At 41.1% G+C, this 25,243-nt stretch overlaps 2 long non-coding RNA genes across 2 annotated transcripts; both read right to left on the reverse strand.

The window, feature by feature from the left end:
- Positions 1 to 3,460, reverse strand: LOC148004456 (uncharacterized). Its single transcript, XR_015625081.1, has 3 exons — positions 2,497 to 3,460; positions 2,272 to 2,372; positions 1 to 986 (listed from the first exon to the last, which is right to left on the reverse strand). It is a non-coding gene; the product is annotated as an uncharacterized LOC148004456 (long non-coding RNA).
- Positions 3,461 to 16,592: 13,132 nt separating this feature from the next.
- LOC148004457 (uncharacterized) lies at positions 16,593 to 23,599 on the reverse strand. Its single transcript, XR_015625082.1, has 2 exons — positions 23,511 to 23,599; positions 16,593 to 17,686 (listed from the first exon to the last, which is right to left on the reverse strand). It is a non-coding gene; the product is annotated as an uncharacterized LOC148004457 (long non-coding RNA).
- Between the last annotated feature and the right edge of the window lie 1,644 nt (positions 23,600 to 25,243).

Below are 25,243 nucleotides of genomic sequence, written 5' to 3' on the forward strand. Positions count from 1 at the left end.
TTTTTTTTTTTTTTAAAGATTTATTTATTATAAGAAGTACACTGTAGCTGTCTTCAGACACCAGAAGAGGGCATCAAATCTCATTACAGATGGTTATGAGCCCCCATGTGGTTGCTGGGATTTGAACTCAGGACCTCTGGAAGAGCAGTCAACGCTCTTAACCACTGAGCCATCTCTCCAGCCCAACTGACAGACTCTTGAAATGCAGATTTTGAAGGGCTGATCACCCTATCTTGGCAGAATTATTATTCTGGATAATTTGTCCTTTTCTGGACAGTATTAGTCTGCAGATGAAACAGATGCAGTTTTGTACAGTGGCTGCCTAGACACAAAGTATTGCCTCACCTGGAGGTTCAAATTCTTCGTTAAATCTGGCAAAGGGGAACTGTTAGGAGCAGATATGTCTCAACAAAAGATAAATAACTTTAAATCTCAAATTTTGTGGATTTCTGACGTTTTTGAAAACCATCTACCTATATAAGACAATCTCTACTCTTGTCTTTATATCTTAATAATATCTTGAAAGTACTCTCACAAACTCAGTAATATGTTTGCTATTTGGCCCTGAACTCACATGTGTAATCAACTCAGAAGTTTGTAATGGACTCAATAGAAGGACTGGCTCTAAACCTTGTACTTTTAAACTCTTTTAACAAATAAATTCTATATCAAAGCAAAGATATGATTTTAGCTTAGTTACCAAATGAGATTACGACTGTACAACTCAATCTAGCTAATTCTTCCCTGTTAAATTACAGCCAATTTTAAATTCCTCATAAAAACAACTTTAGAATAACCACTTCCAGCCCCCCAAAAGTCCAGGGAATTGGGACGATGACTCCTCCATAACTTCTTCAAGCTGTACATGGGCATTGAGATATCCTTGTGGGTAGGGGGTAGGAAGAATGAAGCAAATGCTGTAGCCGATGTGTCTTGACTGGACCCAGCTGAAAGTCCTTGAGACCAGGAATCCAAGTAGGCACACTCTGTAAAATACAACTCTCAAGACAAAAGTTTAGAGTCGAATTCTCTTTTTGTTTGATTCCCCTGCATTAATTTTTCAGGCGGTCTACCTCTATCAAATCTGATCAGTATGACTCTGTGAGGTTTCCAGAGCCTAATCACACTTTTTAAAAACACAAAGACAAAATCTCCCAAAATACTGTGTTCCTTAGTCTGTAACCAGAAAAGCCTGTATCTTGCACTCTCTCCTAGAGTAATAATATAACTATAAGACTCAAAATCGGGGTTGGAGATTTAGCTCAGTGGTAGAGCACTTGCCTAGCAAGCGCAAGGCCCTGGGTTCGGTCCCCAGCTCCGAAAAAAAGAATAATAATAATAAAAAAAAACCCTCAAAGTCACACCCATTATGAAGATTAAACAATTTTTTAAAAAAAGGAAGCACGCTAAACAATGAGCCTGATAGGCTTTTGTACTCTATGATAGCAGGAAATGAACCCAAAATTCCCGTGAAGCCCATGTTAAGAGAATTCGTGCTTCCTATTGTGGTAAATATCAAAAGTAACCACAAACCCTCACTACCCGGCATCAATGAGCCATATGGCCTTTAGCAGAGTAATTCATAAAACAAACCAAATACTTTCTATTAATTCCAACATATCAAACCAGGACTTTAGCCCAAAATATATCCATCTGTTAAGCTCTCTACCCGGAGCCACAGATTTTTCTTTAACCTTAATAACTTTTATAATATATGTCTGCATTCACTCTGCCTGGTGTTACAGACATTCATCACAACTCTCTACTTGGAGAATTTAGATTTTTCCCTATCTAAATTCTGAACCGTGGATGAAAATCCCCACTTGATTCAGGTAATCTCTTTACTCTCTTCTTTCTAAAAACAAACTTAATCACCTTTTAATACCTGTAATTAAGAAGTAGCTCGTCTAACTAGGATTTCAACCCAAAGTTCCCGTGGAGCCCACGTTAAAAAGAATATGAGTATCCTGAAAGACTTTCTAAACAACTTTCTTTAAAAAGCAGATTTTAATCTCTAACTCTCTGAGCTGCTATTACTTATCACGCAGCAGGGGACCTACAGCCTGCCAGTCCAGGCGGCTTCCCCTTTTCTTTGTTTGAATTCCAGCCCTAGAGATATCACATGACTTAACATGGTGCCGGCCTCCTCTTAGAAAATAAAAACTTTCTCTCAACTCTTAGGATTACTAGTGGATTCTTGCCCATCACACTGGCTCGCCATCTGTTGTTGTAAAAATATAAAAATAATAAAATGTAATGGTTGTCTTTTACCTCCCTAGGCCTTGCACCGCGGTGTCCCAAGATATCTTGGCAGAAACACATCCCAACTCCTCGGCGGCCCACTGTCTTCTGTCGCCGCACACTTTCCTATGCTTAAACCGTCACATAAAAGAACCACACAACACAATAATCTTAGATCCAATTGATAAGATATAATTGCCCACTTAAACATACAAAGCCCAGTACCATCCATCCCTTAGGAATATTGATAACAACCTGTAAACACACAGAGCGAGATCTTTACGTCAGCATCCATCGTCCTGCCACGGCTTCTCGAACAACCAGTTTTTACAGAGAGCTGCTCTGTGGGCTACTGAGATGTCTCCATCCCGGCCTACAGCAGGCAGTCCCTGTCATCATATGTTGTCCCCAGCAGAGTCTCTTAGAGGACAGTTATGCTAGGTTCCTGCCTGCAAGCATAGCAGAGTATCATTATAGCGTCATGAATTGGTGCTTGCCCATGGGCTAGTTTTTGGTTGGTCAATCCCTTAGTCTTTGTCCCATCTTTGTCGCTGCATTTTTTTGTAGACAGGATAAATTTTGAGTCAGAGGTTTTGTGGGGTGGGTTGCTGTCACTATTGCTCCAATGGGTCTCTTGCCTGGCTACAAGGAAGTGGCCTCTTCAGGTCTCAAATCCTCACTGCTGTGACCATCAGCTAAGGTCACCCCACTGATCTATGGGAGACTCCCCAATCCCAGGTTTTTGGTATGTCCTTGTGATACCCCCCAACTCCTAACCCCATTAGCTGCAGATTTCCATTTATTCTCCTGGCCTTCTGGGCTCCTCTCCTGTCTCCCCACCTGATCCTGAACCCCTCATTTGCTTCCTTATCCCCTCTCCCTCCCTTCACCTGCCTCCTGTGACTGTTTTATTCCCCTTTCTAAGTGAGATTCAAGCATCCTCACTTGGGTCTTCTTCCTGTTTACCTTCCTTGGGTCTGTGGAGTGTGTAACATGGGTGTCCCGTACTTTATGGCTAATATCCACCTATAAGTGAGTACACACTGTGTATGTCATTTTGGGACTGGGGTACCTCCCTCAGAATGATGATCTCAAGTTCTATCCTTTTGCCTGCAAAGTTGATGACGACTGTTTTCAATAGCTGAATAGTATTCCATTGTGTAGATATGCCGAACTTTCTCTATCCAGTATTCAGCTGAGGGACATTTAGATTGTTTCCAGTGTCTGGCTGCTACGAGCATAGTTGAGCAAGTGTCCCTGTGGTCTAGTGGGACGTATTTTGGGTTTATGCCCAAGAATGATACAGCTGGGTCTTGAGGTAGAACTATTCCCAGTTTTCTGAGAAACCATCAAGTTGACTTCCAAAGTGGTTTTGCCAGTGTGCACTCCCACCAGCGATGGAGGAGTGTTTCCCTTGCTCCACATCCTCGCCAGCATGTGCGATCCATTGAACTTTTCATCCTAGCCGTACCGATGGGTATAAGATGGGATCTCAGGGTTGTTTTCATTTACGTTTCCCCGATGACTAAGCATTTTATTTTATTTTTTATTTTTTAATTTTTTTTTTTTTTGGCGCTGAGGACTGTTATTTTATTTTTTTAAATTTATTTACATTTCAGTTGTTGCCCCCTCATGCCTTGGTCCCCTCCCCCACAGCTCCTTACCCCATTCGTCCTCCCCCTTGCCTCTTGAGGGTGCTTCCCACCCCAGGCTTCCCCCTTTCCTGGGGCCTCATATCTCTCAAGGATTAAGCACATCTTCTGCCATTAAGGCCTGAACAGGCAGGCCTCTGCTATATTCGTGCCAAGGGCCTCAGGCTGGCCCATGTATGCTCCTGGTTGGTGCCTCAGTCTCTGGGACCTCCCTTGGGTTAGTTGAAACGGTTGGTCTTCCTATGGGGTCGCCCTCCTCCTCAGCTTCTTTCATCCTTCCTCTAATTTAACCACAAGGATCTCTGACGTCAGTCCAGTGGTTGGCTGTAAGTGTCTGTGTCTATCACAGTCAGCTGCTGGTAGGGCCTCTCAGAGGACAGCGATGCTAGGTTCCTGTCTGTAAACACACCAAAGCATCAGTGATAGTGTCAGGCGTTGGTGCCCTCCATGAAATTGGTCCCAAGTCGGGCTGGCCGTTGGATTGCCTTTCCTTCAGTATCTTCTCCATTTTAGACAAAAAAAAAAAAAAAAAAAAGAAAAAAAAAAGATATCAATGATAAAAAAAAGATATGAATGATTAAAAAAAAAAAGATATTTTGACTGTGGGTTAGTAACCCTGTCCCTCCACTTGAGGCCCTGTCTATCTACTGGAGGTGGGATCTTCCAGTTCTCTGCAATGTTGGGCATTTTGGGTAAGGTCACCCCCATTGACTCCTTAGAGTCTCTCACCTCCAGGGTCTCTGGTAGTTTCTAGATGGTGCCCTGCCTCCTATCCCCTGAGGTGGCTTATCTCCATTCATTCTCTTGGCCCTCTGGGCTTCCCTTCTGTCTCCAGACCCCCATACCTGATCCTATTCCCCCTTTCCCTTCCTCTCTCCTCTCTCACATAGGTCCCTTCCTCCCTCTGTTTCCTGTGGTTATTTCCTCCCCCCTCTAAGTAGAATTGAAACATCCTCACGTGGGCCTTTCTACTTGTCACACTTCTTATGTCCTGTGGGTTGTGTACTAGATATTCCATACTTTTTGGCAAATAACTACTAATGAGCGAGAACATACCACGTATGTCCTTTTGGGTCTGGGTTACCACACCCAGGCTGATATTTTCTAGTTCCATTCACTTGCTTTCAAAATTCACAAAGTCGTTGTTTTTAACAGCTGAATAGTATTTCATTGTGTAAATGAACTACCTTTTCTGTATCCACTTTTCTGTTGAGGGACATCTGGGTTGTTTTCAGCTTCTGACTATTACAAATAAAGCTGCTATAAACATGGAGCATGTGTTCTTGGGGTGTGATGGGGTGTCTTTTGGGTATATGCCCAAGAGTGCTAGAACAGTGTATATAGGTAGAACTATTTCCAATTTTCTGAGGAACCTCCAGACTGATTTCCAGAGCTTGCAGTCCCACCAGCAATGGAAGAGTGTTCCTCCTTCTCCATATCCTCACCAGCATCTGCTGGCATCTGAGTTTTTGATCTCAGCCACTCTAATTGGTCTGAAGTGGAATTTCAGGGTTGTTTTGATTTGCATTTCTCTGATGAGTAAGGATTTTGAACATTTCTTTAAGTGCTTCTCAGCCATTTGAGATTCTTCTGTAGTTTTTCTGTTTAGCTCTGAACCCCATTTTAAAATTGTGTTATTTGTTTTTTTGGTGGAGATTAACATCTTGATTTCTTTCTTTCTTTTTTTCCTATTAAAACTGTTTATTTTCAGAAAGACATACACATCTTAGAAAGAACATAGAGCAAATTACACACTGGAAAGAACACAAAGAATGTGCAGACACTTTAATTACCCAAGATGCAATGCACAGACCACATGAAACTCAAGAAGGATGACCAGAATGCAGATGCTTTACTCCTTCTTTAAAAGGGGAACAAAAATATCCATAGGAGGGGATAGGGAGGCAAAGTTTAGAGCAGAGACTGAAGAAACACCCATTCAGAGCCTGCCCCACATGTAGCCCATACATATACAGTCACCAAAACTAGATAAGATGGATGAAGCTAAGAAGTGCATGCTGACAGGAACAGGATATAGATGTCTCCTGAGAGACACAGCCAGAACATGACAAATACAGAGGTGAGTGCCAGTAGCAAACCACTGAACTGAGAATGGGACCCCTGTTGGAGGAATTAGAGAAAGGACTGAAAGAGCTGAAGGGGCTTGAGACCCCATATGAACAACAATGCCAACCAACCAGAGCTTCCAGGGACTAAACCACTACCCAAAGACTGACTATACATGGACTGACCCAGGGCTCCAACTGCATAGGTAACTGAGAATAGCCTTGTTGGGGCACTAGTGGAAGGGGAAGCCCTTGGTCCTGCCAAGGTTGGACCCCCAGTGTAGGGAATTGTTGGGGGTGGTGGTAATGAGGGTAGATGGGGAGGGGAACACCCATGTAGAAGGGGAGGAGGAGGAGATAGGGGGCTGATGGACAGGAAACCGGGAAAGAGAATAACATTTGAAATGTAAATAAGAAATACCCAATTTAATAAAAATGGAAGAAAAAATAAAAAATAATGTGTAGACACAGTGATGGAAATGACCCAAAAGAAGCATAGAAGGGAAAGAATAGTTAGGAGGAAAAAGAAGTTTCTTTTTTTGTTTTTGTCTTTTTTTAATTGGATATTTTTAATTTACATTTCAAACGTTACTCCCTTTCCCAGTGTCTTGTCCATAAGGCCTCTAGCCATCCCCCTTCCTCTTCATTTGTAAGGGTGTTCCCCTCCCAATCCCTCAGCTTCCTGCCTCCCCACTCTGACATTCCCCTACACTGGAGGGTCTAGATTGGCAGGACCAAGGGCTTCTCCTCCCATTGGTGCACAAAAGGCCAACCTCTGCTACATATGCAGCTAGAACCATGGGTCTGTCTATGTGTACTCTTTGGATGGTGGTTTAGTCCCTGGAAGCACTGATTGGTTGGCATTGTTGTTCTTATGGGGTTAGAAGCCCCTTCAGCTCCTTCAATCCTTTCTCTAATTCCAATGGGGACCCAGTTCTCAGTACAATGGTTTGCTGCTAGCATTCCCCTCTATATTTGTCACGCTCTGGCTGAGCCTCTTAGGAGACAGCTATGTAATACTCCTGCCAGCATGCACTTCTTGGCCTCAGCAATATTATCTAGTTTTGGTGGCTGTATCCCCAGGTGGGGCAGGCTCTGAATGGCCATTCCTTCAATCTCTGCTCCAAACTTTGTCTCCATATCTTCTCCTATGAATATTTTTGTTCCCTCTTCTAAGCAGGACTGAAGCATCTGCACTTTGGTCATCCTTCTTGAGCTTCATGTGGTCTGTGGATTGTATCTTGGGTAATTCGAGCTTTTAGGTTAATATCCACTTATCAGTGAGTGCATACCATGTGTGTTTTTCTAGTTCTATCCATTTGCCTATGAATTTCATTGAAGTCACTGTTTTTGATAGCTGAATAGTGCTCCATTGTGTAGGTGTACCACATTTTCTGTATCCATTCCTCTGTTGAAGGGCATCTGGGTTCTTTCCAGCTTCTGGCTATTATAAATAAGGCTGCTATGAACATAGTGGAGCATGTGTCTTTGTTATATGTTAGGGCATCTTTTGGGTATATGCCTAGAAGTGGTACAGCTAGGTCCTCAGGTAGTACTATGTCCAATCTGAAGAACCTCCAGACTGATTTCCAGAGTGGTTGTACCAGTCTGCAATCCCACCAACAATGGAGGAGTGTTCCTCTTTCTCCACATTCTCCCCAGCATCTGCTGTCACCTGAGTGTTTTATTTTAGCCATTCTGACTGGTGTGAGGTGAAATCTCAGGGTTGTTTTGATTTGCATTTCCCTGATGACTAAGGATGTTGACCCCTTCTTTAAGTGCTTCTCAGCCATTTGATATTCCTCAGCTGTGAATTCTTTTTTTTTTTTGTTGTTAAAATTTAATGTATTTATTTATATGAGTACACTGTCACTGTCAGACACACCAGAAGAGGCTGTCAGATCCCATTACAGATGCTTGTGAGCCACCATGTGGTTGCTGGGAATTGAACTCAGGACCTCTGGAAGAGCAGTCAGTGCTCTTAACCTCTGAGCCATCTCTCCAGCCCCCGTGAATTCTTTCTTTAGCTCTGTACCCCATTTTTTTTATTCTTTTTTTCGGAGCTGGGGACCGAACCCAGGGCCTTGCGCTTGCTAGGCAAGTGCTCTACCACTGAGCTAAATCCCCAACCCCTGTACCCCATTTTTAATATGGTTATTTGGCTCTCTGGAGTCTAACTTCATGAGTTCTTTCTATATTTTGGATATTAGCCCTCTATCAGTTGTAGGATTGGTAAAGATCTTTCCCCAATCTGTAGTTGCCCTTTTGTCCTAATGAAAGTGTCCTTTGCCTCTCAGAATCTTTGTAGTTTTATGAGGTCCTATCTGACAATTCTTGATCTTAGAGCATAAGTCATTGGTGTTTTGTTCAGGAATTTTCCCTCACTACCCATGTGTTTGAGGCTATTCCCCACCTTTTCTTCTATTAGTTTGAGTGTATCTGGTTTTATGTGGAGGTCCATGATCCACTTGGGCGATAAGAATGGGTCAATTTGGTTCCCAGAACTTAACTGATCCCATCCCACAGCTCCCTACTTGCAAATCCTGTGGGGGAGAGAGCTGAACACCCAGAAGTGCAGACTATCCTGAGACAGCAGGACAGACTGCCACTTCTGCCCACCTTTGCCCACATCCCTGGCCCAACAGGAAACTGCACAGTGTCTCTGGACACAGGAATATAGGAGCAGTCAGCAGCAGGTACGTGCAGTTCTGGTCTGCTCCCGGAATGAAACTGAACTGAAATGGTCAAACAGCTTCCTGCACCCAAATCCTGTAGGGGAGAGAGCTGGACCCTCAGAAGTGCAGACACTCCTGAGAAATTAGAGAAGACTACCCTCTGCCCACATTACCAACCCAAGAGGGAATTGCCTAGTGCCATCTGTGCCCCCTGGGTTCAGGGACCTAGGAGCAGTCAGGGGCAGGACCCTTCTCATTCCTGCCCCTGGCTGAAAGAGAGTCACCTTCTGAGAGCAGAGCAGTCTGTTCCCAGAAACGGCTGAAAGAAAACAGGAAAACAGGTCTATAGGAGTGTTGATACACAGGCCTACAGGAGGGTCAAGCCATTGTCAGGAACAGCAACCGGATGGCAAGAGGGACCTACAGGAACCTAAGCAACAGAAACCATCAGAGCCAGGTTCTCCCACCAAAGCAAATACTGGATATCCAAATACACTGGAAAAACAAGATTTAGATTTAAAATCACATTTTATAATTATGATGGAGGACATTAAGAAGGGCATAAATAACTCCCTCAAAGAAATACAGGACAACACAAGTAAACGAGTAGAAGCCCTTAAAGAGGAAACACAAAAATTCCTTGAAGAATTATAGGAAAACACAACCAAACAGGTGAAGGAATTGAACAAAACCATCCAGGATGTAAAAATGGAAATAGAAACAATAAAGAAAGCACAAAGGGAGACAACCCTGAAATAGAAAACCTAAGGAAGAGACCAGGAGTCATAGATGCGAGCATCACCAACAGAATACAAGAAATAGAAGAATCTCAGAGGCAGAAGATACCATAGAAAACATTGACACACCATCAAAGAAATGTAAAATACAAAAAGCTCTTAATCCAAAACAATCAAGAAATCCAGGCCACAATGAGAAGATCAAACCTAAGGTTGATAGGTATAGAATACAATAAAGATTCCCAACTTAAAGGCCCAGGAAATACCTTCAACAAAATTAGGGAAGAAAACTTCCTTAACCTAAAGAAAGAAATGGCCATAAATATACAAGAAACCTAGAGAACTCTAAATAGATTGGTCCAGAAAAGAAACTCCTCTGGTCACATAATAGGTAAAACGCCAAATGCACAAAACAAAGAAAGAATATTAAAAGCAGTAAGGGAAAAAGGTCAAGTGACATATAAAGGAAGACCTATAAGGTCTCAACAGAGATTATGAAAGCCAGAAGATCCTGGACAGATGTCATACAGACCTTAAGAGAACACAAATGCCAGCCCTGGCTACTATATCCAACAAAACTCTCAATTAACATTGATGGAGAAACCAAGATATTCTATGACAAAACCAAATTTATACAATATCTTTCTAAAAATCCAGCCCTACAAAGCATAATAGATGGAAAACTCCAACACAGAAAGGGAAACTACTACGTAGAAAAAGCAAGAAAGTAATCTCCTTGCAATGAAACCAAAAGAAGAGAAACAACAAACATAATTCCACCTCTAAATACAAAAATAATAGAAAGCGACAATCACTATTCCTTAATATCTCTCAATATCAATGGACTCAATTTCCCAATAAAAAGACATGGACTAAAAGACTGGATACGTAAAGAGGGCCCAGCATTTTGCTGCATACAGGAAACACACCTCAGAGACAAAGGCAGACACTACCTCAGAGTAAAAGGCAGGAAAACAACTTTTCAAGGAAATGGTCGGGAGAAACAAGCTGGAATAGCCATTCTTATTTTTTTTTTAATCTTTATTAACTTGAGTATTTCTTATTTACATTTCGATTGTTATTCCCCTTCCCAGTTTCCGGGCCAACATCTCCCTAGCCCCTACCCTTCCCCTTCTACATGGGCTTCTCCTCCCCATCCTCCCCCCCCATTACCACTCTCACCACAACAATCACGTTCACTGGGGGTTCAGTCTTGGCAGGACCAAGGGTTTCCCCTTCCACTGGTGCTCTTACTAGGCTATTCATTGCTACCTATGCGGTTGGAGCCCAGGGTCAGTCCATGTATAGTCTTTGGGTAGTGGCTCAGTCCCTGGAAGCTCTGGTTGATTGGCATTGTTGTTCATATGGGGTCTCGAGCACCTTCAAGCTCTTTCAGTCCTTTCTCTGATTCCTTAAACGAGGGTCCCATTCTCAGTTCAGTGGTTTGCTGCTGACATTTGCCTATGTATTTGCTGTATTCTGGCTGTGTCTCTCAGGAGAGATCTACATCCCATTCCTGTTGGCCTGCACTTCTTTGCTTCATCCATCTTATCTAGTTTGGTGGCTGTATATGTATGGGGCACATGTGGGGCAGGCTCTGAATGGGTGTTCCTTCTGCCTTTGTTCTAAACTTTGCCTCCCTATTCCCCCCAAGGGTATTCTTATTCCCCTTTTAAAAAAGGAGTGAAGCATTCGCATTTTGGTCATCCCTCTTGAGTTTCATGTGTTCTGTGCATCTAGGGTAATTCAAGCATTTGGGCTAATAGCCACTTATCAATGAGTGCATACCATGTGTGTTTTTCTGTGATTGGGTTACCTCACTCAGGATGATATTTTCCAGTTCCATCCATTTGCCTCTGAATTTCATAAAGTCATTGTTTTTGATAGCTGAGTAATATTCCATTGTGTAGATGTACCACATTTTCTGTATCCATTCCTCTGTTGAAGGGCATCTGGGTTCTTTCCAGCTTCTGGCTATTATAAATAAGGCTGCTATGAACATAGTGGAGCATTTGTCTTTGTTAAATGTTGGGGCATCTTTTGGGTATATGCCCAAGAGTGATATAGCTGAGTCCTTAGGTAGTTCAATGTCCAATTTTCTGAGGAACCTCCAGACTGATTTCCAGAATGGTTGTGTCAGTCTGCAATCGGTGGTCTCTTTCCAATTTTACCACGCTTGAACATTCTTCTAGCATGACCACACAATAAACAACTTTTAAGGGTAATTTAACACCTGTTACTTGACACATAGGCTACTACACATGATTTGCAATCTGCCTGATCTGCTTGCTCAACACCATGAATTTCTGGGAAAGCAATGTGGCTCAGATACTCATAGATAGCAGCACAGTGGACAGAGTGGATTCACATGCTGGCCTCAGAGGAGAATCCTGGAAAGAAACAACATGCTGCTGCTCCCTGGTATTCCCACTGCAAAGTCTGCTCAGAGATCTGCTTTGGCAAGAGTCACCCAGCTAGATAAGTGAATGAATATGTGTGTATATATATATAATTTTATATATTATATATGTGTGATCATAACTGCTCCTAGGTATGTTGGAGCAGTTTATGGTAGATAAAAAGGAGAGCATAACTTGAGGCAGAGACATTTATAAGAGTCCATTTGAACATAACCCTGAACCAGGACATGTGAGGGAGGGGCTGGTCAATGGAGAGGGAGATCCAAGAGAGAAAAGGGTGGATGAAAAAGCCAGGGATCCTAAATGATTGGATTATATAAAGAAGGGCAGCTCAGCACCCGATCTGAAGAAGTCTAGGGTAAGGAGTAGGGTATGCCAGGTATGCTGGGAGAACCTGGTGGTCATTTCTTCTGGGTTTGAGACCTAACTTCCCAGCCTTTTCACTGATAATAATGATAAGTTGTGGTGCAATCTTTTCTATGACTACTTCATACTTCATGGCATTGTAGTTTGGGACTCATGAAGACTGGAATGCTCTCCACGTTTGGGAAGAGCAGTACGTCTCACTTGCTGTCCAGGCTCTGCGGGACCACCTGGGGTTACAGAAATGCAGTCCACAGAAGGATGGGGAACTTCCCGGGTCCTTTTACAGTATACCATTAGAGACTTCATTGTATGACTCCATTTATCCAGATCGCTAAAACTTAACAACATGAACAAAAGAAAGCTAGACAAATGTTACCGTGAACCTGAGGAGACCTTAAAAATATACAAACCTTATTTATCAGGCACATGTTGTTACCTATCTACATTTTTCAGAAACCTGGTATTGCAGTTACCAAAGACATAAGTAGTTAGGTATAGCTCTCTAAGTCAGCTTCTGCTGATCTGAGTAGACCTTAAAAACCCTGAAATTTCATCACACAAAAGTCCACACCAATCCAAAATACTCTGGAAGCCTGCTACTGTCTTCTTTGTATAAATGATAAGCAGAGAGCTCAGCAGGACTAAGAAGTTTTATAGGCGCTGCCTTAGTTGGTGCATACCATGTGGTCATCTTAAGATGATGATGAACTCACATGGCAAGTACCCTTTATCCTTGGTAAAGATGGCGGCCAACCACGTAGTTGTCATTTAAAATAGTTGTTTTTCAGATTTATTTTTAAGTAAGAGTTGCATCACAGCTATAGTAAGTTGTAGCAAATTAAGATTACCCATGTTTAGATTTTTAAGCATGCCCAATGAACTTCCAGACAAACCTTGGCCATTTGTTTCTTTGTGTGTGTGTGTGTGTGTGTGTGTGTGTCTGTCTGTCTGTCTGTCTGTCTGTCTGTCTGTCTGTCTTTATGTGTTTTTCTCTGCCAGAAAACTTTCCTCTAGGCTTATTTCTACATAGTAAAAGGTTAAAGATCACTGCCCTTGTTTTCTGCAACTGTCATTTAGTCACAATGTGCTCTCTATATTTGCCAGATACATCTAGAACAAGTAACTAAACAAACACAGGTTGTCTAATATAGATATGCTTAATAGACCTGATCTCAATCTTGTCAGAAATCTGCTAAATGTTTAAGCTTATGACAGACAAAGATCCCAAAGCCTAACATGACCCCCTCCCCACAAGACCCCTGAGAAGATAATGGGCACAAACACAAGATTCTGCCTGGACTGTGGTATTCCAACCACTGAGAAACACTGCTTTATTGCCTTGCCTGCTCTTGACCTACATACACTGTGGCCAAACAGGATACCCAGAGAGTTAAATGTCTCATATTGCCTAAGTCAAGGTGGGTCATTTCTCATTTCGCACATATTTACTCCACAGGAAAAAAACTTCATCTTCTGGGCCTGACAGCCAGACTGACTCCACCCAAGTTGCCATGGAAACCACAGGAACCTGAGAACTGCCCTGGAGACCACAGGGAACTGTTTACTTTGTGGACTACAGACCAACTTCTGTTATTTTAATTAATACCTGACTCCTAGATTATAATTGATTCTTCCCAGATTTCTGACTACATTGACAGCTAAGCTTGAGAGCTAGAAAACAGACCTAGCTCCTTACCCCAAGGTAATCCACCACTATATTACTTCATTAGTCAATTTGTTAATTACTTAAGACTACTAGATCTCTTATTAAAGAGACTTTATGATAAAGCATACACAAGTTCACATATAAGCCTTCACAGATGTAACCTTCTACTTCCTTATGTAAACTCAATTTCCATTGATCAAATGCTTCATATATCCTCTTCTTGCTATGTCACTGTCTTACTATTAATTGGTATAGCTCTCATAAATTAGCCCAACTCAAATAAAACATTTCATTATATGATCCAACTGTATAATCATATGTTCAAATTTTAAATTTTCTTTTATTGTCTTTTACCTATGGACTTAAGGTGTTTCTCATACAAAAACTATATGATCAACTATTTAATCAACTACATTCACAAGGTCAAGGTTTTGAGTTTCCTTTTCTTTCAAATGTAAACTTAAAATTGTTTATCATTATAACACACACACACTGCATATATATATATATATATGTATATATATACATATATATATATATATATATATATATATATATATATATATATATATGACAAGATTCTGCCTGGATTATGGTATGATAACCATATATATATATGCAGTCTTCTAGACAAAAGAAAAAAGCCCTTCTTGTTCCTTTTTTTTTTTAAGATTTATTCATTTATTATATATGAGTACACTGTAGCTGTCTTCAGATACACCAGAGGAGGGCATCGTATCTCTTTACAGATGGTTGTGAGCCACCATGTGGTTGCTGGGAATTGAACTCAGGACCTCTGGAAGAGTAGTTGGGTGCTCTTAACCGCTGAGCCATCTCTCCAGCCCCCTTCTTGTTCCTTTTTGCTCCACAAAAGGTTTTTTATCTTCCCTAAGCTCATTTTAAAGACTGTTCATATTGTTAACAAATATATCTCTTTTGTAAACTTATAAGCTACAGGAAACCCACTCAGATCTCTTGTGGACCAAATAGACTCCATCCAGATAAGTATACCTGCCAGTCAATAGCCTATGTTCTCACCTGCTACCTACTCCAGAGTGTGGGATCTTCTCCTGTGCCATGGGAATGGGACCCCTCTCACCCCAACCATTTCAAATGTACTTTCAAATATACGTATAAGAAAAAAATTATCCCCAAAGTATATAACCTTATTCCCTACCCCCCCACACAAACATATATATGTGTGTGTGTGTGTGTGTGTGTGTGTGTGTGTGTGTGTGTTTCATCATCTTGTCAAGTCCTGGCATTTACTACATCCAGGACTGCTTCAGAGAAGCAACCTACACTGTCTCCTCAACCTCTACCATTTTCCTTGATGCCTGGGAGCCAGAGTAACTGAAGAGGAATCCATAATGACTCACTGGATCAATCAGCAATGATAGACACATAACCTTCCTAATTTTTTTCAGCCAACTGGAAATCAAAGTCTCAAATTCTTCAAACCACATAGGCCTATTAAAGGCAGTTCAGAAAGCTATGCAGACAAATGGAGTTTTTTTTACTCTTAAACACTAATCGCCTGGAGGTAAATTTTAAATGTGGAGAGTAAATAAGTGCAAGAATGCCCCTGGTATTCCCACTTTTTATGTTTTAATAATTGTTTTAATGTTCTCTGTGCTCTTTCAGTTATAAGGAATGACTACAATATGATTAGTATTCCATTCTCTAAAGAACTTCTTAAACTTTTTACAAACTACAGGCTGTTCATCATCTATTTATATACAAAGGCATGCCCATAGCAGCAAAAGTTTGTATAAGGGAAGAGCATACCACGGAAGGATTCTCTCAGGATTGAGGTACAGTCCAAAGAAATATCGGCATATGTATCAATGCAGATATGCAGGTATGGCATCAAAGGTACAAGGACAAAGTGACTGACATTCACTTGCCATAATTAGTATTTTTTTTTTTTTTTGGTTCTTTTTTTCGGAGCTGGGGACCAAACCCAGGGCCTTGCGCTTCCTAGGTAAGCGCTCTACCACTGAGCTAAATCCCCAACCCCCATAATTAGTATTTTTAACTCTGGGAATAACCTTAATAATCATGACAGTGAAAGAGAGCATACATAGGACACTCCTGCACAGTTTTCATGTTCATCTAAGCATGATGTGCTAGATGAAACCTGTTAGCATTAGTGTATTGATGTTCCTATTCTGGAGGAGTAAAAGGAGGGCAGGTTAATGTATCATCTTGCATATTCTGCACTAAAAACAGGGAAGTTAGAGTATACATGAGTAAGAGGAATAAACAAAGGACATGTAAGGGTTTCAAGGAGATGGTGCAGTTCCTATAGAATGAGAGCGTAACAGGATGTGAAGAAGAAACTGAAGCAATTTTTTTTTTTTGCTGGAAACAATCCCACTACATAAACAAAATCTAAAATGTTATTTAAAATTCACGAATTAATCATAATAGATGGACAAAACAAAAGTTCCACCTGTTTGAGGAAGAAGTATTAATTGATTGATGACTATCTGGACCCTGAATCCCTCCTACACCATTAGATGAGTCATCAATAAAATAAGTTATCTGCCTGTGGAATGGGAAAAGAGTGGAAAGGTTTGAAATCATAAATTCAGTTTCAATGAGAAAATTACATTGGTGGACAGGTGGGTAATGGTTTCTTATCCTTCTAAGGTTATTTACAAATGAATCCATAGAGTTCTATAACACTCTTAAACAGATTGTTAGGGACAATATAAAAAATAAATAGGAAAAGCAAGGAAGGCAGTAAACATTTCATAGCCCTTATGGTGTAAGTAAACCCATTCCAAAGATTTATTCTCTTGTGCTATAATACTTGTAGGAGACAATTTAGTGGGGGAAAAAGAGTAAGTTTAGCAGCAGCAAAGAATTCAAATGCTACAACAATGACTCTTTTAGTCTGGATTCAAATAGCTATCATTTTTTCTTGCCCAATGAGGTAATAGCTGAGGACTTTGCAATGACATCTGACCTTCTAGAGTTTTAAATAGTATGATTACTGAATAATTGGGTATTCCAAAAGTAGGATGTATGTCGGACCCTCTTGGGATCCCTCAGTGTTTGCCCCCTGCTGAGTCTTCCAGACAAATGTGGAAACATTTGTTTTTAAGAAAAGAACATCTTGGCCTTTGCTCTTTGGCTGATGGGCAGTAACACCATTGAGTCAGTTCCTGTTTTTTTTTTTTTTTGGTTCTTTTTTTTTCCGGAGCTGGGGACCGAACCCAGGGCCTTGCGCTTCCTAGGTAAGCGCTCTACCACTGAGCTAAATCCCCAGCCCCCAGTTCCTGTTTTTATCCTGAGAATGTAAACTTGTTTTTGTCATTTCCAATTCTTGTTTTTATCCTGAGAAGTAAACTTGTCTTTCCATTGTGCTTCCAGGGGTTTTTCTACCCGGAGGACGTGGTGTATATATACTGTGAACCTCAGTAAAGCTTTGGCATTCTCGTAGCATGTAGGGAGCGGCTAAAGATGGCGCCGACATCTGGTACTCGATTGTGTTAAACACCCACAAAGCGCATGTGTTGGCATTTCTCCGGCAGCTATCAGGCTGGAGTGATATTCATGCTAATGAGGTATTTCATGCTCCACCAATCCCTAGAGGGCAAGTATATAGCCATAGCCTGTTTTTTATATAAGGCTGGTGCCTTTGTTGCTCGGGGTCCCTGTATCAATAATGAGGTGTTCCTGCAATAAAGGCTGTTGAAAAGAATCCGACAGTGTTGTGTCTTCCTTGCTGGCTGAGGTGGTCGTGACAGCTGGTGGCCTGTACGGAGACCCGAGGACATTCTTGTGGATTCAGAACTCTTCAAATTCAGGATGGTGACGTCAGTAAGCTCCCAGGTAAGGGACCATCAAGTTCTCTGGAGGTAAGCAGAGACTATAAAAGCCTTGGTTTAGAGGCTAAAAGGTATATGGGACATGGCAATGTTGTTTTCCCCAATTGATCCCCTGTGGATCAGACTAGCACTTTTGCCTTTTACCCTTTTTGTGTGGTGGTGTTGTTACTGTCTGAATTGCCACCGTCCCGGGCATGGAGTGCATTTGTTGGGAAGAGCCCACTAATGATGGGCCATAAGATCGTGTGTAAATAAACACATCAGCCCGCCCTGCTCGTAAATTGCTCGTAAATAAGCTCGTAGAGCATGGGAAACTCACACTCCACCCCGCTCCTGTCAGCTCTTCAGAAGCTTCTTGGTCAGCGTAAGCTTAAAATCGAAAGGAAAATCCTGTTGCGTTTTCTTGATGAGTGCGACTGTTGTGCTCCGTGGTTTATAGTGTCAGGATCTCTTACTTTAAGAGCATGGGACAAGTTAGGGAAAGATCTGGATAGGGAAGCTACAGAAGGTAAGCTTAAGCCCGGATCCAAACCTCTCTGGTGAATGGTCCATGCCTGCTTACAGGACAAACGATGTGAGGAGGCTGTTAGGACAGGTCAGAAAATCCTCACAGAGCAACAAGAAAGTATGTCAGAAGGAGAAAAGGTCCCGAAGGAAGAAAAGAAAAGAAAAGAAAAGGAGACAAAGGGAACAGAGAGAAGGCAGAGATAAAAAAAGGGGATAATCAGGACCAAGAAACAAATAAGATATATCCCTCTTTAAAGGCCTTGACTTTAGGAATGTCAGATGATTCAGAGCTTAGTGAGGATGATAAAGCTGATCTCGGAGAAGAAGCTGCTCATTATGAGAGAGAGAGAGATTATTCTATGAATAATGAAGAGCCTGATAAGCGCTATCAGTGGGTGGTCTTGCCTCAAGGTATGGCTAATAGCCCTACTATGTGTCAGCTATATGTAGGACAAGCCTTACAGCCTGTATGTGACCTATTCCCAAAATTAAGAATAATACATTTTATGGATGATATATTGCTTTCCGCAAAAGATTGTGACACCTTAAAAGCGGCCTATGCGAAAGTGGTTAAGGTGCTTGAAAACAATCAATTGTTCATAGCACAATTTGAAAAGGTTCAAATGGGACAAATGGGGGAGTATTTAGGAACTAAAATCACTCCTCATAGTATTTCCCCTCAGAAAATAGAATTACAAAAAGATCATTTAAAAACATTAAATGACTTTCAGAAATTACTAGGAAGCATAAATTGGATTCAACCCTATATTAAAATGCCCAGTGTAGATTTACAACCACTCTATGAGATCCTGAAAGGGGATTCTCAGCTTACTTCACCCCGTGCTCTAACCAAGGAAGCACGATTATCTTTAAATAAAGTAGAAGATAGACTGGAAAAGGCAATGCTAAGAAGGTACAAGGAAAAGGAGGATCTCCTTTTGTGTATACTGAGAACCTTTCGTCAGCCTACAGGAGTGCTATGGCAACAAGGACCGCTTCTTTGGATTTATCCCCATATTTCTCCTAATAAGACCCTTGAATATTACCCTTCTGCCATTGCAGAGCTTGCTATGTGTAAAATCTTGCATTCAGCATTTTGGTATTTTACCCAAGAAAATTATTATACCATATACTGCAACTCAGATGGAAACATTGTGTGCCTTGATAGATGATTGGGCCATATTACAAGAATTTGACAATCATTATCCTAAGGATCCTTTGCTACAATTTTTTACTGAACATCCAGTGATTTTTTCTAAGGTCACTGCCTCAGAGCCTTTGTCTGGAGCATTAGATATTTATACAGATGGCTCCAAAACAGGTGTAGGTGCCTATATGGTTGATTCTCGAGGACCAGTATTAATTCAATACAGTCCAGGCACCCCCCAAATTACAGAATGTAAAATTGTATTGGAAGTTTTTAAAAGATTTCATGATTTTTTTAATTTAATTTCTGATTCTGCTTATGTGGTTAATGCTGTGTGCTCACTTGAAATTGCAGGGCCAATTAGGTCGACTAGTACTGTATGTCAAATTCTTTTAGAATTACAAAAATTGATTTGGGCCAGAAAAAATAAATTTTTCATACAACATATTTGAGCTCATACTAATTTGCCTGGTCCCATGGCCAGCAATAACGCCCTGGTGGATGCTAGTACTCGCAGAGTTTATTTTTCATGCTGCTCTGGTTGATCTAGAGAATTTCATCAAAAGTTTCATGTTCCTGCCTTTACTCTTCAGCAAAAATTTAAAATCTCTAGAGCTGCAGCTCGTGATGTGGTGTTATGTTGCCAGAATTGTGTTCAGTTTCACCATCCTCCTCAGGTGGGGATTAACCCTCGTGGTCTGCTCCCGCTAAAACTTTGGCAAATGGATGTCACACACATATCTCAATTTGGAATTTTAAAATATGCTCATGTTTCTGTTGATACCTGTTCCGGTATTATACATGCCACTCTGATGACTGGTGAAAAGGCTCATAATGACATTAGTCATTGCTTAGAGGCATGGGTGGCCTGGGGAAAGCCTGTTAGTCTCAAGACAGACAATGGGCCTGCCTACACTGCAAAGTCCTTTTGGGCATTTTGCCAGACGATGTGGGTCGGTCATACTACAGGATTACCATACAATCCCCAGGGTCAAGGAATTGTGGAAAGAGCACATCGTACCTTAAAAGAGCTTATACAAAAACAAAAAGAGGGAATTGCCAGCGGCTGAACGCCTAAAGAACAACTTTCTTTAGCTCTTTTTACTCTAAATTTCTTAATTTTGGATGTGCACGGTCGCTCTGCCGCAGATCGCCATGCTGCTCCTACACCTATGACTAATGCAGAAGTAAAGTGGAAGGATGTCTTAACTGATGAATGGCATGGCCCAGATCCCGTGATTTCGAGATCTGGGGGAGCTGTTTGTGTTTTTCCGCAGGATCAAGAAAATCCAATTTGGGTACCTGAGCGCTTGACTCGAAAAGTGCCTTCTGCTCTTCCTGAAGATGAGACTATGAACTCTACTATTACTACTGGGAATGGTAATACAGGTTGATTCGCTCACCCTGTGGGCTATTGCCAGATCCTGGCCAGTACTTATGCCAGTTCATAGTAATTCTACTGTTTTGCCAACTTTTTTCTTCACCTCCTGTTTGCATGGTGTTCCTTGTATAGTGCCAAATGGAGAATTGCCCCAACGGTATACTGCCACTAATCTTTCTTTGTTGCATACATTATGTTTTACTTTTAAAAATTCCTCCCAGCCTTGTATATGGCTGCGAAGGACCACATTGGCTAATTGGTTAGATCCTGTGAGCAATAGTGCTATGGGCACTGGGACCATTCTGGCTGCTTTGAGTCAATTATCCAAGGAGCCTCTTCAGGCAGCAGAGACACATCAGTTATTAATTCTGCTGAGTTGAACATTACAACTTTAATTAGGATGCATAATTGTAGTTTTCCATCATGGCCGGGACAAGGCAATTACACACTGGATAACTCTACCTGTCGTAGAGTCCTACCTACTTGCCCCCCATATCAAGAGTTTCCACCTGATTTTACCCCATGTCAAAGTCCATACCACAGAGCAAAACAATTCCTGCCGGGATTTGAATTTTCCCCTCCTCTTGACCATGTACAGTATGATTGGGCGAAAAATAAGACTGGTAAGCATAATTTTTGGCCTTGGTATCAATGGGTATTGTCAAATAAGCAGGGAGCATACACATCTCTGATTCCTTTTGCCCGATTATTGGGTGAAGACTTTACATTGTATAATATTTCCACTGCTAGAACAAATAACAAAACCAGTTTAGTAAATGTAAAGATTAATGGCCTTTTAGCAAATGATACTGCCGTTCGTGCTTCAGTATGTGTTAGGCCACCTTTCTTCTTTATGATAAGCACTAATGTAAGCGATGATGCTTTAAATTGTAATAACTCTGATGTAGTCTGCTATTTAACTGAATGCTGGAATGGCACACATGATACCTCAGTGATGGTCAAGATTCCCTCTTTTGTGCCTATCCCTGTGGAAGCAAATTTAGATAATTTTCCCATACTTCATTTAACAAGAACCAAAAGGGATTTTGGTATTACGGCAGCTATAATTTCAGCTATTGTGCTGTCTGCTGCTGCAGCTATCACAGCTGCAATTGCTATGACTAATCAAGTACAAACGGCTGAGACTATCAATCAGATTGTGGAAAGGACCGCAGTGGCACTAGAGGTACAAGAAGAATTTAATACCCACTTGGCATCTGGCCTTCTATTAGCTAATCAACGGATAGATTTAATCCAAGAACAAATTGAAGCACTATAACATATGACACAGCTGTCCTGCGTTTCCTTCCTTAGAGGTTTATGCATTACTCCTTTGCAAGCTAATTTTTCTCAGTATTCTCAACAGAGCAAAGAAATCTCGAATTATCTGAAAGGAAACTGGTCCATGAAAGCAGAGCAACTATCGAGACAATTGCTGATGCAGATTGCTGTCCTCAACAGCACTAGATTGGAACCTATCACATTTGGAGATTTCACCTCATGGATTACCCATGCTTTCTCCTTTTTTAAAGAATGGGCTGGCATGTTTGCCTGGGGGGCCATTGTCCTTTTGGGATGCGGAGTATGTCTATGGCTCTTCTGCTGTTTACAACGAGAACATGCCAGACACAAAGCGATTGTTTACCAAGCTATGGTCACCATTGAAAATGGTGCGTCTCCCAACATATGGCTGGCCTCTTTAAAAAATTAAGAGTTTGCCCTAGATCGTATTTTGTCACTGTCATGTGAAGTCATTGTATCCAGAGACGGGCAACTTTCCTTGGGCTTGGACCAACCTAAGACACGGGGCCCGGTGGCAATAGGGTAACCCAATGACAGGTAAGTCCGAGTCACGAAGAGGAACGACCTAAGACAGGAGCAATGACATAAATTTACGTGACACCCTGATCTAGACCAGTCATTTTTAGAAAACAAAAAAGAGGGAGATGTAGGGAGCGGCTAAAGATGGCGCCGACATCTGGTACTCGATTGTGTTAAACACCCACAAAGCGCATGTGTTGGCATTTCTCTGGCAGCTATCAGGCTGGAGTGATATTCATGCTAATGAGGTATTTCATGCTCCACCAATCCCTAGAGGACAAGTATATAGCCATAGCCTGTTTTGTATATAAGGCTGGTGCCTTTGTTGCTCCCCGTATCAATAATGAGGTGTTCCTGCAATAAAGGCTGTTGAGAAGAATCTGACAGTGTTGTGTCTTCCTTGCTAGCTGAGGTGGTCGCGACAGTAGCATGAATGACCCGAGTCTCTGTCTTCTGTTAAATCCCCCAGGCCTATGCCCAGTTCTCGGTACTGTGGCAGCACAGGCGCCATCTGATGTATCCAATTAATATTCTCTAAGAATTTCTGAAAGTTAAGTATACCTAATGGATATTTTTTGTAGTTTAACAGTTGTTCTAGTAATCAGTAGCCTCAAATCATTAGTGTCTAATCATTGTACCTTTTCAGATGCAATATGCCTATTTTTAGGTAGCATATCACGATTCATGTTACATATGGAATGTAGCTCTTCCTCTTTGGAGGGGGCCAACAGTATATCATCCATATAAGCCTGAGGAAGACTTTTCATCTAGTTCATGTTCCTGTCCAATATTACTTCAGTTTCTGTTCCATACTTCTTCATCTAAAGTTCCATCATCTGGAAACCAGAGTTTATAATCATAAACAACTTATGGGCAATTGAATGGTTGTGATTTTAATATTTAAAATTATTGAATGTTTATTTAGTAAAAATGATGCACAAGCTCAACAAAGTCAAAGGTTTCCCTAGTTTCTGCCCATTAGTTTCACTCACCTCTTTCTGTGAGAGTCCCCATTCTCTTTTGTAGCCAACTTCTGATCTATGTTCAGACACACTTGTCACCACTCTAGAGGAGATCTGGAAGAATGGAGCCAACAAATGAGATAGACTAAAGTCTCATGCAATAGTCAGCTTTATTCAGGGCCCAACACACTTTGTATTCTCAGGGTTAAAAAAAGATCATATGAGTAAAGTTTTCAGGACGTTGAGCTGTATGCAATCACAAGAACCCAGACATGGAAATCTAGCATTGCAGGGTATTTGACCACATTGTGAACCCCAGTAGTATGAACAGTATCTCATTGAGGTATGGCTTAGCCTTTGGTCCTAGAGCTTTCTGTGTACTGTAAATGAGTACTTGTGGTGTGGCCTAGCCCAAGCATACATCCTTAATCCAAGAGGTAAAGCAACTAACCAGCTGACAGGGAGTGAACATAAGTAAATAGAAAGAAGGGCCTTTAAGACATCATGGAAAAGGAGAAAGAGCCTTTTTCTTCTGGGATGTTGGTGGAGTAGGAAGGTAAGCTGAGTGCTTTCTCTACCTCTCTGAGCTGGCAGGATTTCACCAGGGTCTGGCTCCTGAGTCTTCATATGGTGAAACTATACAGCTGGAATTTTTGTTTTAAGAACAACTAACAAGTTTTATCATATAGGCATATAAAGGAGTGTTTAAACATTTAATTGAATAACAAGGGCAATAATGATTAATCTGGAGAGAACTCACTCTTATCCACTACACTAGGAAAAAGAAAACACATTCCAAAAACAATTCTGTTTAAAAAACTAAGGTCAAAGAAACTAAGGTCACAGACTTTTCTTGTATTTTTTTTAAAGATTGATTGATTGATTATATATTGGTACACTGTAGCTGTCTCCAGACACACCAGAAAAGGGCATCAGATCCCATTACAGATGGTTGTGAGCCACCATGTGGTTGCTGGGACTTGAACTCAGAACCTCTGCAAGAGCAATCAGTGCTCTTAGCCACTGAGCCATTGCTCCAGACCTTTTCTTGTATTCTTGAAGTGTCCACACAAGCACAACCATGTTCCAAGAGTACAGTTAAAATTTCTATTCAAATTTGTTTAAAAAAAATAAAGGCCTTTTACAATAAGTACTCACATATCTACATAATTTACATGTAATCATGTGTATGTAATGAGTTCATAATTTTAAAAGTACTATCAAGCTTGCTATAATTGAGAAACATAATATATATAAAACTATATAAAATGTATATATGCCTTTACACCACTTACATACCTGGTGACCAAACAAGCCAGAAGAGTACATTTGGACCTGGAATTACAGGTAGTTCTGAGGCATTTGATGTGGGTGCTAGGAAACACAAGTTGGACACCCAACAGGAGCAGTACTATTGAGTCAACTTTCCAGAACCCAAATATGTCATTATAATGTAAAAGATGAAGATGTCCTATTACCCGCTCTACCTTGTACATGAAGAAATGTTCCTGCTACATCGTCATGAAAGTATTGAATGGATTTCTATTCCTGTGAATGAACTTAGCATATTGCTTATTTTCATTACTAATGCTGTTCTCTTTATGTGAGTGAGGACCTGGAAAGGTTTAATTGAATAAAGATGAGTACAGTGTATTATTAGGAAAGGTTCTATAATGTGATATGTGCTACATTTACTTAATCTTTTTGGTTCTTTTTAGAAAGGATCGCTCTACATGGCTATTGGTGTCCTGGAACTTACCATG

The sequence above is a fragment of the Rattus norvegicus genome, chromosome 7 (assembly GCF_021556685.1).
Source record: "Rattus norvegicus strain SHRSP/BbbUtx chromosome 7, alternate assembly SHRSP_T2T, whole genome shotgun sequence".
In the NCBI taxonomy this organism is placed as follows: domain Eukaryota; kingdom Metazoa; phylum Chordata; class Mammalia; order Rodentia; family Muridae; genus Rattus; species Rattus norvegicus.